Source organism: Neopsephotus bourkii, unplaced genomic scaffold (assembly GCF_033783945.1).
Source record: "Neopsephotus bourkii isolate Nb327-2 ecotype Australia unplaced genomic scaffold, CSIRO-AGI_Nbou_v1 NB_1574, whole genome shotgun sequence".
NCBI lineage: Eukaryota > Metazoa > Chordata > Aves > Psittaciformes > Psittacidae > Neopsephotus > Neopsephotus bourkii.
Genome location: NW_026902050.1, coordinates 2,218,251 through 2,234,248, shown reverse-complemented (window position 1 = coordinate 2,234,248; position 15,998 = coordinate 2,218,251). Strand labels below are relative to the sequence as shown.

At 52.2% G+C, this 15,998-nt stretch overlaps 1 long non-coding RNA gene across 1 annotated transcript; it reads left to right on the top strand.

The window, feature by feature from the left end:
• Nucleotides 1-12,176: 12,176 nt before the first annotated feature.
• On the top strand, nt 12,177-13,653 carry LOC133222104 (uncharacterized). The gene is made up of 2 exons (XR_009728200.1): nt 12,177-12,717; nt 13,487-13,653. It is a non-coding gene; the product is annotated as an uncharacterized LOC133222104 (long non-coding RNA).
• Nucleotides 13,654-15,998: the final 2,345 nt, after the last annotated feature.

Genomic DNA, 15,998 nt, shown 5'->3' with positions numbered 1-15,998 from the left:
CTGCTCCTTGCAATTAGCTGCCTGCCCTGTCTGCTCCCTATTTCCCTGTGGTTCCTCCCAGCAGCCCTGCCTCAGACACATTCTGACAGAGAAGCACATCCTCATGCCCTTTAGCTCTTCCGACAGCTCTCTGGCAGCTGTGGGTGTTGGCCCTGCATTCACACCCACCGCAGGCACCAGTGAGGCACAGGGACCAGCACTGCAGCTTGCAGCAGCCCGAGCTCTTGGCCACCTCCTCTGCAGTGTTTCCTGCAGGAGCCTCTTCCCCTCTGCTCATTACAGGTGACAGTCATGAACCAAACACTTGGGGTGTCTCGGTGACACTTAGATGTCCTTCAGAGGTGAGCCGGCTCCCCAGCACATTGTCCGCAAGTGCTGGCTCCTGGAGCACTGTCTCCTCTTTCTGCTCATTTTTACTAAACCGCTGAGAAAAGCTGAGGGGAAAATAAATTGAGTGAGGTTGTGCCATTACGGCTGTGGGGACACCTGATCTTCAGCACCAAGCTTTGGGGCCATCAGGCTCCTCCAAGACGTGACAGATACAGCCTGCCTTTCTGCTTTCCTGCATCAGGAAGAGGCAAGGGCATCCACATCTTTTGTCGAAAAGTCACATTAAAAAGAATGAAATAACGACTGCTTCCCGTGGCACTGCTCGTTGGAACTCAGAGAGGGTTCGTTTGCCAACCATGCCAAAGGGGACCGCAGTTTTCAGCCCTCAAAGAGTGGAGGAAGCAGAACAGCCTAAAACCCTTCCTAGTATTTGCTTTTACAAGAAACCAGATAGCAGGACCGCTGCTGTACGAGTGCTGCCCATACATCCTCTCCCTGCACTTGGCCGTTACCTGGCCATTTCAAATATTATTTTTTGAAAACCACTTCCATAAATCAACAAACACAGCCCAGCACCAGCAGAACAGCCCACACAGCTGGAGAGCTGGTGGCCGCTGCCAGTCACTGGAGTAGAACAAACTAGCAAGTACGCAAAGAAATGCGATTAATGAAAGACAGACCACAAAGCCTATAAAAACACATTTCTTGCTTTTATGAGACCAAAGCGACTGTGTAAAAAGAGCACACGAGTCCAAGATGCCCAGATAGAGGAAGGCGAGGATTGCCACTGCCTGGCAAAGATGAGGCATGAGGATCATCTCCCTGCGCCTCATGCTGCCTGCAAACCCCATGCACATGGGGGAGAGGAGGCTCTACCATGGCATGCTGGGCTGGCAAGGACATGCATCCCTGCCAGAGCCGGCTGGGATGGTGAGAAGGGATGGAGGGGAGAGGCATAGACAGAGAAATGTGAGTTAAGCACAGCAGTATAGCAGTGCTCATGAAAGGATGGGTGTTGCTGGGTGTCCAGCACTGATGTGTTGGCACCACGTGGCTGAGGAGGGGATGCTGTGGCATTTCATCACTTGTCTCTCAGTGACTGGGGCCTCCAACCTGCAGAAATGTTATTTTTTGTCTCCCCTGGTGCTTAATTTCAAGCTAAAAATAAAATCTCCCAGGAGTGGAAAGGAAATGTTTGTTGTCCCCCCCATTCAGCGTGGTAGAGACAGCAACAACAGTGGGAGATCCAGTGGGGGATCGGCACGGCACCTTCGCTTCCCGAAGAAAATAAAAGCTGCTCCACTTCCCTGCCACCGGCATGGCCTAGGCATAGACACTGGGAAAAAAAAAAAGAAGAAGAAGAAAAGAAAGCCCCTTTTTCTGCTCTTCTAGGCAAGATCTCCTCGGCGAGTTCTGGCAAAGAAAGGCATCTTGTTCAGGGGCTCTGAAAGGCAAGATGAAAGGGGAAACCTACATTTTTCAGCCCAGCCTGTTTCTGACATGGGAAAATAGCACAGACAAGAATAGATAGCTTGTTGGCTCATTTTTTCCTTGACAGATTATCTGTGTGAATGCACCGTATTAAGCCGAGAGTAAGACGCCAGGATCCCCCCACCCTCCCTCTCCCCCTTCCCTAGCTACCTTGAGAGCAGCGAGGAGAGAGGAGCTGTGATTTGTGACTGTGCAGGGCGCTGGGGCTGCAGGGGCAGCCATCCATCACCGACCACCTCTTTCTGCCACCCCTCATGTGCTCAGCAGCCTTCTGCCCACACACTCAGGCTCCTGCATGCCTTAAAAATGCAACCATAACTGTGCCGAAAGCTAAGCTCAGGTTAGGAGCTGTGCTGAGATTAACTTAGTGACACTCCCTGCAAAACATGTCCCAGCAGCACATGTGGGTGGTGGTGCTGGAGCAGGACATGTTGTCATGATGGGATGGGAGAGGGTGACCACGGTCACTAGGGCCCAGGCTGATGCCAGCAATGCTCTCAGGTGGCACTTGGGTCCCCAAAAGAGCTCATTTTGGCTCCACATCTCAGCTCCCTCCCACAGTGGCTTTTGATGCACTTTCAGTAGCTCAGCAGCCATCGTTTCTACCCTGGCGCCACTTGGAGTGCGGGTCACTGGCTGCGGCCGGCTGTGTGACCCACCAGCTCTATCACCCGTGACAGCTGCTCTCCGCTGCCTGCTGCGGGTCGCCAGGCACTGGGTTATTAAAACAAATGTACAAGTGCCACACTTAGGGCTTGAGGGAGGCTCACACCAGCCTCCTGCCCGCCTGCGCCCCAGCTGAATCAGGTTTTCACGCTGCAAAGCAAATGGAAATGGCTGAAGTGAGGAACCTGTGGCTCCCTGCAGGGAGGCTGGCTCTGCTCCCATGGGCAGTAGGGACATGGCACCATCAGTCTCACTGCTCCCATCAGCAGGGTCATGCTCTTTGCTTCTGTTTAGAAATGAATCCCTGTCAGAAAGCAGACCTTGTGGCTGCATTGCCCAGCCCCAGGAACATGCACCAGAAAGCCTCACTTAGGCCAAAAGCAACATGTTAACTTAAAAAATGCAATTAAAAGCCCAGTGCGTTTTGGATTACCTTTGTCCTCTTCTGAACCATTCGGGTCCTGTTGCCAGGCTTTAGACTACTGTTCAGAGACAGAACTAGCAAAGGGCTTAAATGATGGCTTTCCCTCCTCGTGGGATGTCAGCAGGGTCTGCAAGCCACCACCCCTCAACAGTAACAGGAACCCAGGCACCAGATACACCAAAATGCAGCCACTGAAGCATGACACAATGATTAGAGAACATGCCTGACCAGACTATGGGTCACTGAGAAGATCCCTCCTCCTCCAGCACCTGGGATGTTTTCCAGGCTGGGCAAAACCCATCCTGGGTCCCTCTGTATCCCCTTGTATCCCAGCACTCCTGTAATCCCCAGTGCTGTGCTGCCCCACCAGCCATGCGGCCATCTGCGTGCATGTGCGGGTGCGTCTGCCTGGGCATGCTGCAAGGTGCTGCATCCTGCTTGGGAAGCGTGTGTGCGCACGTGTGTGTGTGTACCGGGAGGCCTGTTTGCATATGAAAGTGGCCGTGTGCTCCGGAGGGCTGTATCATTTATTGTATGATCTTATCTGGCGCGTGCCTCAGCCGCCCTTTCCCACACTCTGCATGCTCTGCTGCCAAGGCCCCGGGCTTAGCCTGTCAGCATTACCCAGGCTCAGCAGGCAGGCAGTAATTCCCTGAATAAAGAAAACATTTTAAGGTTTGACAAGTCCAGCATTTGCATGTCTGTTTTCAGAGAAATAACCATCTCAGGGGATTAAGCCCTTTTTTTTTTTCCCATCCAGCCCAAAGTATGAAAACATTCTTGACATAGTTGCCTGAAAAAAGGATTTCTATAGAGTAAAATACCTTGTGTCCTGTGTGAGTCCAGTGATTTGCTTTGGGGGAAGGAATAAAAAAAAAGAAAGAGAAGAGAAGAAAGAAAAGAGAGGCTCCAGTCCAATAGATTGTTGGTTTTAAAGTGGGTGAAACGCGCCAGCAAGCGCCGCAGATCCCAGGCGATGCACACACTGGGAAGGATTTTCATCCCTCCGTCACTGCCCACCTCTTTGTGCCGCACCAGCAAAGCCTGTCAACTGGGCTCCCCGTGGGGCTTGGGCCATGCTGGCTCTCAGCATCACTTGTGAGCTGAATGAATCCTTCCCAGCTCAGCAGCCCTGGAAAGGCAGGCAGCTGCGTGAGAATGAGGGCTGGGAGGTCCAGGGGCCTCCCAGGGGCTCCAGGGTTCAGCTCGCTTGAGGTGTGCCCCGACATGGGGGTTTTTGCCACCCTTGCCAGGTACATCCTGGAGGAGCGCTTGCTCACTTCATGGCTGAGGCAGGGGATGCATTGCTGCAGGAAATCACCATCCCCTAAAGGATTGGGAGCGGGTCATGGCAGAAAAGCATGGCCATGTTTAGGGTGCCAAACACTTATTTACTTGGAATAAACTGGATTTTCAAAGGGCTAGTCACCCTTTGACTCCAAGGAGGAAGTCACACTCCTTCAGATTCGGGCTTCTTAGGATTTGGCTGTCTGGTACATAACTGAGGGGGACCTGGAGAGACCAGCCTTTGCTTTGGTACTGCCTGGCAGCTCTGCACTGGCAGCTGCCTTCAGAGCCTTAAAGCAAGAAGCTGCAATAGGAATTACACACACACCAACCCAGGGCCCGGGCTGATGATGAGCATCCTCCACTCCCCCGGGCTCTCCGCTGTGGTGCTGTTCGACACACCCGGGATGCTACCAGGCACATCGGCCACTGGCTCCCATCGTGCCACAGCTGCTGAGGCTGTTTGTAATTTGTCAGGGTGCTTTGCCTTCCTTCCCCTGCCCCCCCACGAGTACACTGGTTTTCTTCACAGCTAAATGAGGCTTTAAACTGAGGGATAATACAGCTTTAACACAGAGAGGCTTAAAAAGCAAAAGTGAATCATTTCTCAGTTCTCCTTACCGTAATCTCTCCCGGTAACATTAATTATGAGTGCGCAGAGTGCCCCAAGGCAAGCGCTGCTTTCCCAGGACAATTAAAGTTACTTAATTATTAAAAACCATGTGTGCTGCTCCTGTGCGTTCCCCAAAGCACCGTGAGGCAGGCAGGCCACCGCGGCTCACACACTTTCTCAGAGTGGCGATTGAAGCAGCTGTGGGAAAGTCTGCTCCTTTGTAATTCCTCCGGCATAATCTCCACAAATCCCACCCCTGTCCCGCACCCTGGAGGGTGAGCGATGCTGCAGCCAGGCCTCTGCCCACAGCCCTCACATGTGGGGTGGCAGTGCATGGCAGTGGGGCAGGGTGCCAGGCTGCAGGCAGGAGGAGCCAGGGGGGCTGCCTGGGGATGTGCCTCTGGGGGGTCAGATGCTGGTGTGGAGGTGTGGAGGATGCTGAGCTCTGCTGCTGGTGCTCCAGGCTCAGAGCAGGGCTGGCCAGCCTTATATGCAGCAAATGGCTCTGCACCAGAAATAAACAGCTTGCCAGAAGCCACACCAAGCCCTGCTGCCCTCCTGCCTCACTCTGCTTGCAGGTGCACCAGGTTGGTCATCCAGCACCTGCAGCCCAGATGCCTGGGACAGCCCAAGTGTGATGCAGAGGCAGGTTCAGCTTCTTTTTCTTCCTGACTCAAGATGTTTTTCAATCCAACAGAGAAAAGCTCAGTCAAGTCTTGCTTATAAAAGCCAGGGAGGGGTGAAGGCGCTGTGCAGCAGAGGCAGCAGAAGCAGGCCAGGGAGGATTTCTGCCCAGCAGCTCAGAGCCAGAGCATGGCCCATGGGAAGCAAAGCACAAGGGCACAGCTCCATGCCCAACTTTGCATCTTAGAAGGTGCCTCTGCGCTCAGCTCAGCCTCATGGTCTGGTGTTCTGGTCTCATCATTGCTTTCCCAGGCCAAGGATCGGCAGCTCACAGTGCATCAGGAGCTGAAATAACCTAGCTCCTCTGGGAGTAGTGCCAGTCCCTAGCGCCCCACTGGTGACACTGGCAGGTATGGGGCTGGCAGGGGAGCAGGGCAGTGGGGTGGGTGTGAGCGAGCTCATCCCAGCTGCTTGCTGTTGTGGCAGGCTGACTCAGAGCATCAGCGGGCAAAGCTTTTCGCACCTCATGCACTTTTGTCTGCCACAGCAGTCGGTGGCACAAGGGTCCGCAGCTGAGCAGTGCCTGGTGAAGGCAACCGCTTCCTCCTCTTTGCTTTGGGTTTGCTCTCACTGTTATTTGACTGTTCCCAGTTTCATGCTAGGTCTCCCTCCACCTGCCATTCTGGCTTCTGGGACCTTTATCATCTCCCTTCAGCTTTTCCAAGCTTGTGTGACCTGGACAACTGATCTTTCTTCACCATGCCTGCAAACTCTACTTCCAATACCCTTACAGTCCTTTATTCCTGTTACATCCTTTATGAGAAAAAGACCTGCACATAATACCCAAGAGGAGAAGGGTCTCTTCAGTAGTTCTCTATTCCTTCCACAGTCATGCATTATGGTTGCTGTCCTGGCTCTCATCAAGCATTGCTGAAGGGGAGGTCAGGGTCTGCATGGCTAGTTGGGGACGCTTTTCTACAGGTTGTGTCTTTGCCTTTATCAATACCAAATTTCATCTGTCAGTTTATCAGCCTGAAGTTTAATACCGTGAGCTCCTGCTCCAGCTTTACAGTCTTTTAACCAGCTGTTTTCTTCCTGCTAGGCAAATGTCCCTCCGGTCCATTGGGCATTCAGGGACTTTTGGAGAAGTGATGAGGCAAAACTGTTTTGGAAGCGCCACTGCCCCATGCCGGGCACATTGCTCTGCTCCCCATGCTTACAGACCAGGCTGATTAGCAAAGCATGTGTTCCTCCTGAAAGGTGGTGTTCAGTCTTCTCCAAGTGCTGCATTGACCCAGGCTGTTATAGATCACTTCTCCCAAATTGCCCATGACTCCCCTGACCCCTCTGGCTATGGCTCGTGCTGCCTTCCCCACTCTGCCCCAGGCTGGCAGGAGCAGCTGGTTACCAGCCCCGGCTGGGCTGACATTGCCTTGCTCCAGACAAGTGCCACTCCGCAGCTCCTCACTTTGTTGGAAGACACCTCTGGCGGGCCCCTGCAATGGGATGTGCCCCACAGCACAGCCCCATAGGAAGGCTGCATGGGGCACGGCCTGAGCATCCTCCCAGATCTTCAAACCACCCCTCCGCTTTTCTGCTGAGGCTTTGCCTTCCTTGGGTGCCCTGCTCATGCCTCCACCATCCACAACCTGCATTGGCCGACTGGCGGGTTCCCTGCTCCTGCCATGTACGCAAACAAGCTTATTTTCAGCTTTTAATAGCTTTACCAAATTCTTCCTCAAACTTTTAAATCACCTCTATTGTGACTTTACTTTCAACTTGCCAGTGTTTTGTTCTTTTTCGTTTCTCACATTACACACCACATCTACTTTTGAAGGCTGTCTCCATCACTTGTTAGCTGCTCCCTACAACTGCTGGATTGCTTTTAGGCCCTTCTTGAGTGGCCAAGTGAGCTGGGGGCTGCACAAGCCCCAGCTACTGCTCAGAATCACACTAGCAGAACAGAGCAGCTTGCCCCAAACACCCGGGTAGTCCTCTCCCACCCAAACACCCAGACACCCCTGACTTCTGCCCCATGTACAGTAAAGGCTCCTTCCCCCCACACTACAAACCCAGTCATTCCTTTCCTTCCTGTGAGAAAGCCAAACCCGAAACAAAGATTTTCTCCAGTGCTGCCAGCAGCCGGTTTGACTCCTTGAAGTAATCGCCGTAATTGACCCTTGCAGGCGCTGAGCACCAAGGGAGAGGGGCTGTTCATCAGGCTGACAGGGTGTGAAAACCATCAACTCTTTGGCTGGGCTGGCTCCAGGCCCCATGAGGCTGCCTCGGGCTGCCGGCAAGCCCCACAGCCATCCTCAACCCTCGGTCCTGGCTGGGGGGGGGTGCAGGTAGGAAGGAGGTGAGCGGTGCCCTCATCCTTCCGGGCATCCCCATGGCACATGGGGAGTGCGGCTGGAGTACTTTCAAAGAGAACCAGCTTTCACCCCAAACCTGCTAAATTTTGGTCAGCAGCTCCCGGGACCCCCAGGAGATGGGGATGGACCCAGCTCAGAACTGTGGCTCTGCACTACTGGCAGCATCGCAGTGTGGGGTGGCATCGCTGTGCACCACCCTTTCAGTGCAACCCACATCCCAATCCAGGGTTGCTGGTGTTCACCCTCAGGGTACGGAGCCTCTAAGTGGCTTTTCCTTAGGCAAGGGACATCTTCAAGGCATAGAGCTGGTATCAGAGGTGACACATCCCCAGTGACAAACCCGGCGGGGCTGGCTGCTCCTCGCCTCTGCCTCCAGCACCAACTCTGCAGGCTCACGGTGAGGAACGAGCTTGTGCTCCTGTGCAAGTGGTGGTGAATTAGGACACGGAGATGCAGAACAGGGGACACTCATCCCTCACCACCCCATGCCAGCTCGTCCCTCTCACATGTGGCTCAGGCGCCAGAGAGCAATGAGGTTATTTTCTGGTTGCTGCCACTCCTTCCAGAAGCTGCTCCAGACCCTCCCAATCCCAGTGATCATTTCAGCCCCATTTGTCTTCCTGGCAGCTTTGTCGTTCCCTTCTGCAGTTTTCTTCCTCTGACTCAGCTGTGCACATGTAGGAAGCACATTGCCCGCTGCCCACCCTCACAGGCAGCCCTGGGGGACCAGGCAGTGGCTCCCAGCCCCACACCAACCTCCACATCTCACTTCCCTGGCTGGGCAAACACATCTTGCAAACAAATGCTCCCTTTCGGTGTTCAAGTCCCTGATGAAAGCAGAGCAGTGTCCTCCCCCAGCCCTCCAAGAACAACTGGCCACCATTCCTCATTCTTGTCCCTCCCCATGCTGCAGCTTCTGGGCTGGATTCTCACTCCTCCTTTTCATAGAACATCTTCCCACGGCAAGAAAAGCACTGCCATGCATTGCAGGGGGCAGCAATCACCTAGTGCTGCCAGGTCTGATAATGGTGTCTTAAAAGCAGATCTCACATTAGCATGATGGAACTCTTTATCCCAGCCTGTCCTTCAGTCTTATTTTCCATTTACACCTCTTTTAACTACCTTTCTTCCAAAAGGCATTGAACACGTTGACACGAGTGAGAGTAATATAAGTATCCATCCCACTGTGGGCTGGGTTTTCATGGGATTATGGCTTCCTCCCTCCCTACACCTCATGAACACACAAGATTTGGGAACCCTGACTGCTGCATGACCATGGGAAGGCAGTGGGAGGAACGCTCCAGATGGGACTCGCCTTTGCTGACCTGCAAGTGTCTCCTTCTGGGACAGCATCAGCAAACCTAGTCAGCAAGGCCAGCATAGGGACTTCAGTGCCTGCTTTCCCCTGATGCAAGCAGCCTCTGCTCATGGTCATTATCCTTGTGCCTGTCCAAGGTGGAATTCATGGACCTCTGCAAACTTCTGTGTGTCCCCGACTCCAGTGTTGGCAGCATCTGACTGTGGTGATATGTTTGATACTCAGCATCCCAAGGCAGATGTATGTGTGCTTCCCCTGGCTGCCAACCACTGGGGAAAGGCTGTCACGCCCCAAGGGTGTTGGTCTGGTCCTCTGCTGTGACCACGGGATAGATCTGCTCTCCCTGTTCTCCAGAGGTCGTTTGCTTTACGATCTGTGAACATCAGGAAGAAATGAAATAGCAGTGAAGAATTCCCTTCAGCAAAGCTTTGAAGGTGAAAAATGTGCTGTTGGGTTGTCAGTTCCACAGAATGGGGGGGGGGGGGGGAGAGAGAGAAAGATGAGCAAAAGAAGGAGGAAGGAAAGAGAAACCATCTGCTTTTTACAGGAGCTCCTCACCCACACACTCCAGTGCTGCTGCTGCTCTGAAAAGCCTTTTCTCCTCTCCCCTCTGTTCCTGTGCAATCACATAGTCCTCAAACTGCCCCTGGGTTAATTGAAACCAGAAGCCGCTGTCACTTCCAAGTGTTACGAGCACAGGGACCACGAGGAGCTAAGGTGTTTTGGAAAGGATGATGTCAGTGGGGTCTGTGATGAAAGGCCCGCTGACAGCCTGCAAGGCTATGCCGCGGGAACAGCTGCAGGTAGGGGCTCAGCTGCGGCGAGGCTGGACACGAGCTCGCGGACTGCCCCATTCGCTCCCCATGCTCACCCCAATACTGTTAGCTTTAGGGGAAAAACAGATTTTGTAAAGCAAAAAAAGCCCAGTGTGAAGAGAGGCTCTGGAGCCCTTCCTGGCAGAGGACAGCTGGTGATGGTGTGTGCCCGGCCTCCCTTCAAAGTGCGGCGGGTGGCTAATCTTGTCTCAATAAAACCACCATCGTGTCAGGGTAATCAGCAGCCGTCAACACTTCAATGGCACTGGCAAAGCCCCAGCAAGGTCTGGGGGTTATCCTGGCTGCATCGTATTCCCACGGGAAAGGTAGATAGCAAGCTCCCTCCTTCAGGTACACATCCGACGGCCGTCAGGTGCTGTAGGGCACGCGTAGTGCTGCCAGCGCCTCTTAATGCAGCCCCGTCTGGGTTATTAATGGGGCCTTTGCTGCCTGCAGCCATCCCTCCTGGGCATCCCTCCGGCCAGCGCTGGAGGGGGCAGGATAGGGCAGGCCGGGATGGGACGGGACAGGACAGGCGTCCGGCTCGCCAGCGGGCAGCGTAAATCTCAGCTTCCCAGGCGGGGCAGCTCTGTAAACGACAGCAGTTTAGCACCGCGTTTATACGCTTTACATTTACAACAGGCAAATTGACAGATTACGCTGTGTACACAGATTGTGTAAACTGCTGTCGGGTGCTGCCCCATGCCCCTCGCTGGGCGCCAGCACCCGAGCTGTGGGGACAGGAGGGAGACAGTGAGATCTAACAGCAATGCAGCTCAAGGCAAGCCCAGCACACTCCCTCCTACCCGTCCCCGCAGCCTCAAGGGCGGGCCTGGAGGAGAGCGGGGTGGGGGAGCACATTGATTTAAGATGTGAGAAGGTCAAAAGTTTTCTCTAGCGGAGTTACTATCACGATGCTGAACACTTCATCCCCCTTTTTATCTGCCCCAGTATTTATTGTCCATGAGCAAATACTTGTGTTTTTATAAATTCCTTTAGAGTGAATCACCCTTCTCCTGTTTAAACCAGAAAAGACCACATCAAACAGTATCACTCCATCTAGAATTAATCATTAATTTGAAGTATTTGACAATATTTTGCCAGCATTGTTTCTTCCTCTCTCCTATTAATAAAGGTTAAGCTTCGGTACCAGCACTTTTGCAGGATGCTCGTGCATGGTGGTGTCACTGGGAGCTCACCAGCCCCAAACCTGCCTGGGGCAGCACAGGCACAGAGCTGCAGGTCTGGACCTGGCTTCCAGGCAGGGTAAGTGGCATCGCTGCTGCCTGCTCCTGATGTGGAGTGGGTAGCTGAGCCGCCTCACTGCCTGGTGCAGCCACAGGAGCTAATACACACAGGGGCTTCACCCCGCAGCCAGGGAGCTAATGCACACAGGGGCTGGTGTCAGAGCCTTTCTGCTCGTCTGGTTTACAGGATCATAAAAGAACATGGAGCCTTCCTCTGCCTGCTCTTGCTGCAACCTCTACAAGCACAGTTTCAAATCAGGCCAAAATGTGATCTGAGATGCATGCATGTGGCTTCTATTCACATGAGACAGAATCCAGCCTTTAAAAACCACATTTTGTACTTTGGTTTTGTTTTATGTCTCAGGCATAAACTTCGCTAGGACACTGCATTTCATTTAATAATTATTTTTGACAAAACCTTATGGTTCACAAATTCCTCCATGCCAGGTCCTTCAACACACATCCCAGAGCTGCTGGCCTCTTCAGAGGGGTGGGTTTGTTTCCCACTCACAAACAAGCCATGAAATTACCTTGGTTTTTCCCATGTCTCTGTGGCAGGGCATTTTCCTGAGACTTTTCTGACATTCTACTGCAGTCTTCGGATGGTTTGCTATCTAGCTTGCTTGGATACTTTGCTATTTAGAGAACATGGATGGTTGCTTAAGTCATATGGCACTGCTTCTTGCTTTCGAACAGATGGGTAAAATGTACAAACACACAATGGCACATGGTGAAAGCAGAATATAGCCTGCTGTCCACAAATAACACACAGAAGGAAAGATCAGGTATGGTAAGCTGGCCATGCTGACACCACTCAGGCAGGCTGAATGAGATGTGGGTCTCTAGCATTTCATGAATGCATTTAGCTATTAATCTGGGAGTTAAACAGGGCAGACTCAGGACCTTTTCGCACAGTTTCCACATTGCAGCAGTCGGTGAGGTCCCCTCAAGATCCTTCTCCAGGTGCCTATAGCAGACATGCTCTGAGGAGAAAACAGGGATAAACTTCTGGGCACGCAGCACAAGCAGTGTCTTCTGGCTCTCTCCTTGTCCTCTCATGCCCGTGGTATCCAGAGTGTATGTCACAGAGGACAGAGAAGTCACCTCCATGTGCTGCATTCCTGGCTGTGGCTTGTGCTGCTCAGAAGTGTGATGGAGGTGGTGCCAGGCAAGGAATGAGCATTATTACCTTGCCAGTCTCCAGCAGCGAGATTGAACAGGCTGGCTGACCCATCATAAAGGCAGTGGCAAGGGCTGCTGCTTGCCTAGGAGGAAATCACCTACTGAAGTCTCTCCAGATTTACACCAAAAGGGCCCTATTTTACTGCAGAGAGAGCAGGACAAAGCGCACCGTAACAACAGGCTGGGCTACTCACTGTGACATCCCTGAAGTGAGCATCCCTGCCCGCTCTGGGTGCTGGCATTTCTCCATTGGGTTTATCACTGTATCAGCTATGTGAATACACTTTTTTTTATGGCATGAGCCTTTCAGTGGAGTTTCTGAAAGACAACGATGGGCCTTTGAAGGTTTGGCTGATCCTGTTTCCTGTATGCTCCTGAGCCTTGTATACATTTAAATTTGACTTGTTAAATTTATAAGGATACTTCAGACTTGTATTGTACTGAAATTGGCTGGGATCTCAGTATCTTCCTTATTCCCACGTACTTGTTTCTTAGAAATGCTTTGTAGTCATGTTATTGCTGTTGGGAGGTTTGGCTTTAACAGCCTCCAATAAAGATATGATCCTATGAAAAGGCACCAGTAGCCCAAGATTATTCAATGGCAGCAACTGAAGTGCAGGTGCCTGCTGTTTGCCTCTTACTCAAGGCAGCAGCAACCAGCCCCAGCTCTGACACCCAGCGTGGCAGCGAGCAGGGAGTGTGCAGTCAGTGGGCAGGTGGTGTGCAGGCAGCAGGCAGGGCTCTTCATGCCCCAGAAGATGAGACATGCCTGTGATAGGTACTAAGTCCTGCAGCCTCCAGTGCTGTGAGCAGCAGCAAGCACAGACAGCAGTGGGATGCAAAACCCCCTTTTGCTGGGTTTATTTGCCACTGATTCTGTTTGCATCCTTGCACAGAGTGGAAGCCTCACCAGTGCTAGGGCAGTGGCACTAACATCTCCCCTTTATCTCCCAGCCCTGCAGCTGTGCTGCTGTCAGCTAACACTAACTCCAAGCCCATTGCAGGCATCCCCAGTTTTTGTCTCTACACTCTCTCTTTGCACTTTGTAGTATTAAAACAATTACACCTGCATGAACCTAGGCTTGCTACTCTGCTCTCTGTGTCACTCCTGAAGGATTCCTGCCTTCCTCTCTGCTGCCAGGCAGCCTGAACACATTTCTGGAGCAGCTAATGAAAACACTGCCCTTCATTGCAGGGAAGGAAGGACAAGGCCCTTGAAACCTCATTTCAGGACATTTCGTCGTTTGGATTACATGTGAAAATAAACATCATTTCATACAACATTCCAGATTGCTTATCAAATACTGATCTGCCTCTTAATGCCTAGATGACTAGAATCTGTGCAAATTAATTTTTGTACTTGCAAATGTATTTATTCATTATGCTTGGCAATTAACTCATGATTTAAGTAACTGAGCTGTAAATTACTCCCTTGTTTATAAAATAACAACATCCTCTGAGGGATAATATTTTCTACTACAGCAATTAGTAACACATCAATTCTTGACTTGCATGTAAAAGATCTCCACCTCCCCTTCTCTCTTTTTAACTTGTATGAGAAATGCAGCTCTTCTGCATGGTCCAAACACAGCTCTGGACTAGCACACAGCTTTGGACTAGCACATGTATGGCCATGTGTAACCAAAGCAAATAGAGAATTCACAGGGAGTTTCCAAAAATCCTACCTACCCCTTGTTAACACATGTCCAAGGGGCTCACGGAGGGCTTTGGCAGCAAATCAGCAAGAGAAAGAAGGAAAATGAGGGAGAAAACCACACAATCCTAGCACACACCCTGCTCTGCCATTAGAACGCGTTAATTGATGATCTCAAATCACCACCTCCCACATGAGACCTGAACACCCTGTGCATGAAAATAAACAAAACCCCAACATGCCCCTGTCCCTCTGGCACACCGCCCTGGGTCTCCTCACCTGCCACTGCAGCTTAACTCTGGTGTAGTTCAGGTGGCCCCCCAGGACTGCCACAAGCAGGATGCAGGGCAGGATCTGGCTCCCTGGAGAGGTGGCAGGGATGATGCTGAGGGTGTGCTGGCACCCAGCTTAGCACCAAACCCTGGCACCCAACCCACGTATATGGAGACATGTGTCTTCATGGAGTCACTAATACTAGTAACACATGATCATCCTGGTATTCTTGACATAGCTAAAGGACTAATTTTAGCTCTGCTATCACCTTGAATAATGAATATCGATTTTAGGAATGCGGCATTCAAATTACATATACGTTAAAATATTACTGAGATAGGCTAATTCTCTCCATAACTTTGCCAAGCTAAAACAAAACTGAAGACGCTGGGGAGATCAGACACCGGGGAGATCAGATGCCAAGTGTAAATGAATCATCATACCCTGGATTTATCAGAGTCCATCTACTTACCACTTCAGGAAAGATGCTGGCTGGGCAAAGGATCTATTCTGCAGTAGCAACAGACTGCACCCTGAAGTATCCTGTGCTTTCTTGAATACATTGATATCAGAATCATGGAAATGGGAGGGCTGGCAAGCTGTGATGGATCTCATCTGTCAAGGGGAAATACCTGGTGTCCCAAGGGCTCCGGGACCAGGTCAGACCAGGGGGGCTGACACCTCTTTCCTTGCCCTCAGTGGGGCATGCAGCCACTGTGCTAGCTGCCCTGCTTGCCTGCCCACACTGCCCGCAGCTTAGCTTCTCAGGGCCAGGCAGGGCTGCCTGTTGCAGCACCTCCCAAAGGTCCCAAATATTATCTTTCTGCATCGCTATGGTTGCCAGGGTTTTGAGGACAATGTGCAGTTTACACACTGCTCTGCCCACTGCCAATTCATGTTGTCAGGAATAAGAGAGGACGATCAGCTGGTGAATTTAACAGAAAGCTCCGGGTCTGTGATCAGATCTCCGACTGATTAACGCCAGGGAGAGGGAATCATGTTGGGAAATGTGATTGATCACTCTGCAGAGTAGCACAGATGCTGCGGTCAAGGGCTGGCCCTGTGGGATTTATGATCCTGCAGATGGTGAAGGTTGAGTCCCCAGGGAGCTGCATGCCATGCTCCCACCTGCCCTCAGCTGTGTGTGCCAGCAGGGCAGGGGGAAGAGGGCAGAGGGGGCACAGACAAGGGCTTCTGTGCTGGGACTCAAGGGCAATCTGATGCACCCAGGCGCTGTTTCCCTGCACTGGGAGTGGCTGGAGAGGCTCCCACCATGCCACGCTCCCGCCTGTGTCTTCCCGGCTCCCCGCTGCTCCGATCCAGCTGTACACAGCTGGGCTGCAAAGTGCACTGCTGGTCTGATCTGACTTAAAAGCCATGTTCTGGAAAAGGCTGCGGGGCTTCTTATAGCCACAGTATGCCAGGGATCACTTATGGCTCAGCACACAAATGCTGCAGGCTCAGGGCTGGACTCAGTGGATGTGGAGCTGATGCACATCCACCTTTGCTTGGAGGCTCTCAAGAAGGTGCCTTCTACCCCGTGTTTGGGTCAGGGATATTTTCTGTATAATTCACCTCCTCCAGCCCCACCACTGCCAAACTCAAGGTATTTTCATGTATGGACCCAGGCTCTGCAGCTTGAGGGGCCTCCCCATGCTCTGCAAGCACACGAGCACCATGGCTCCAGCACAGAGACAGC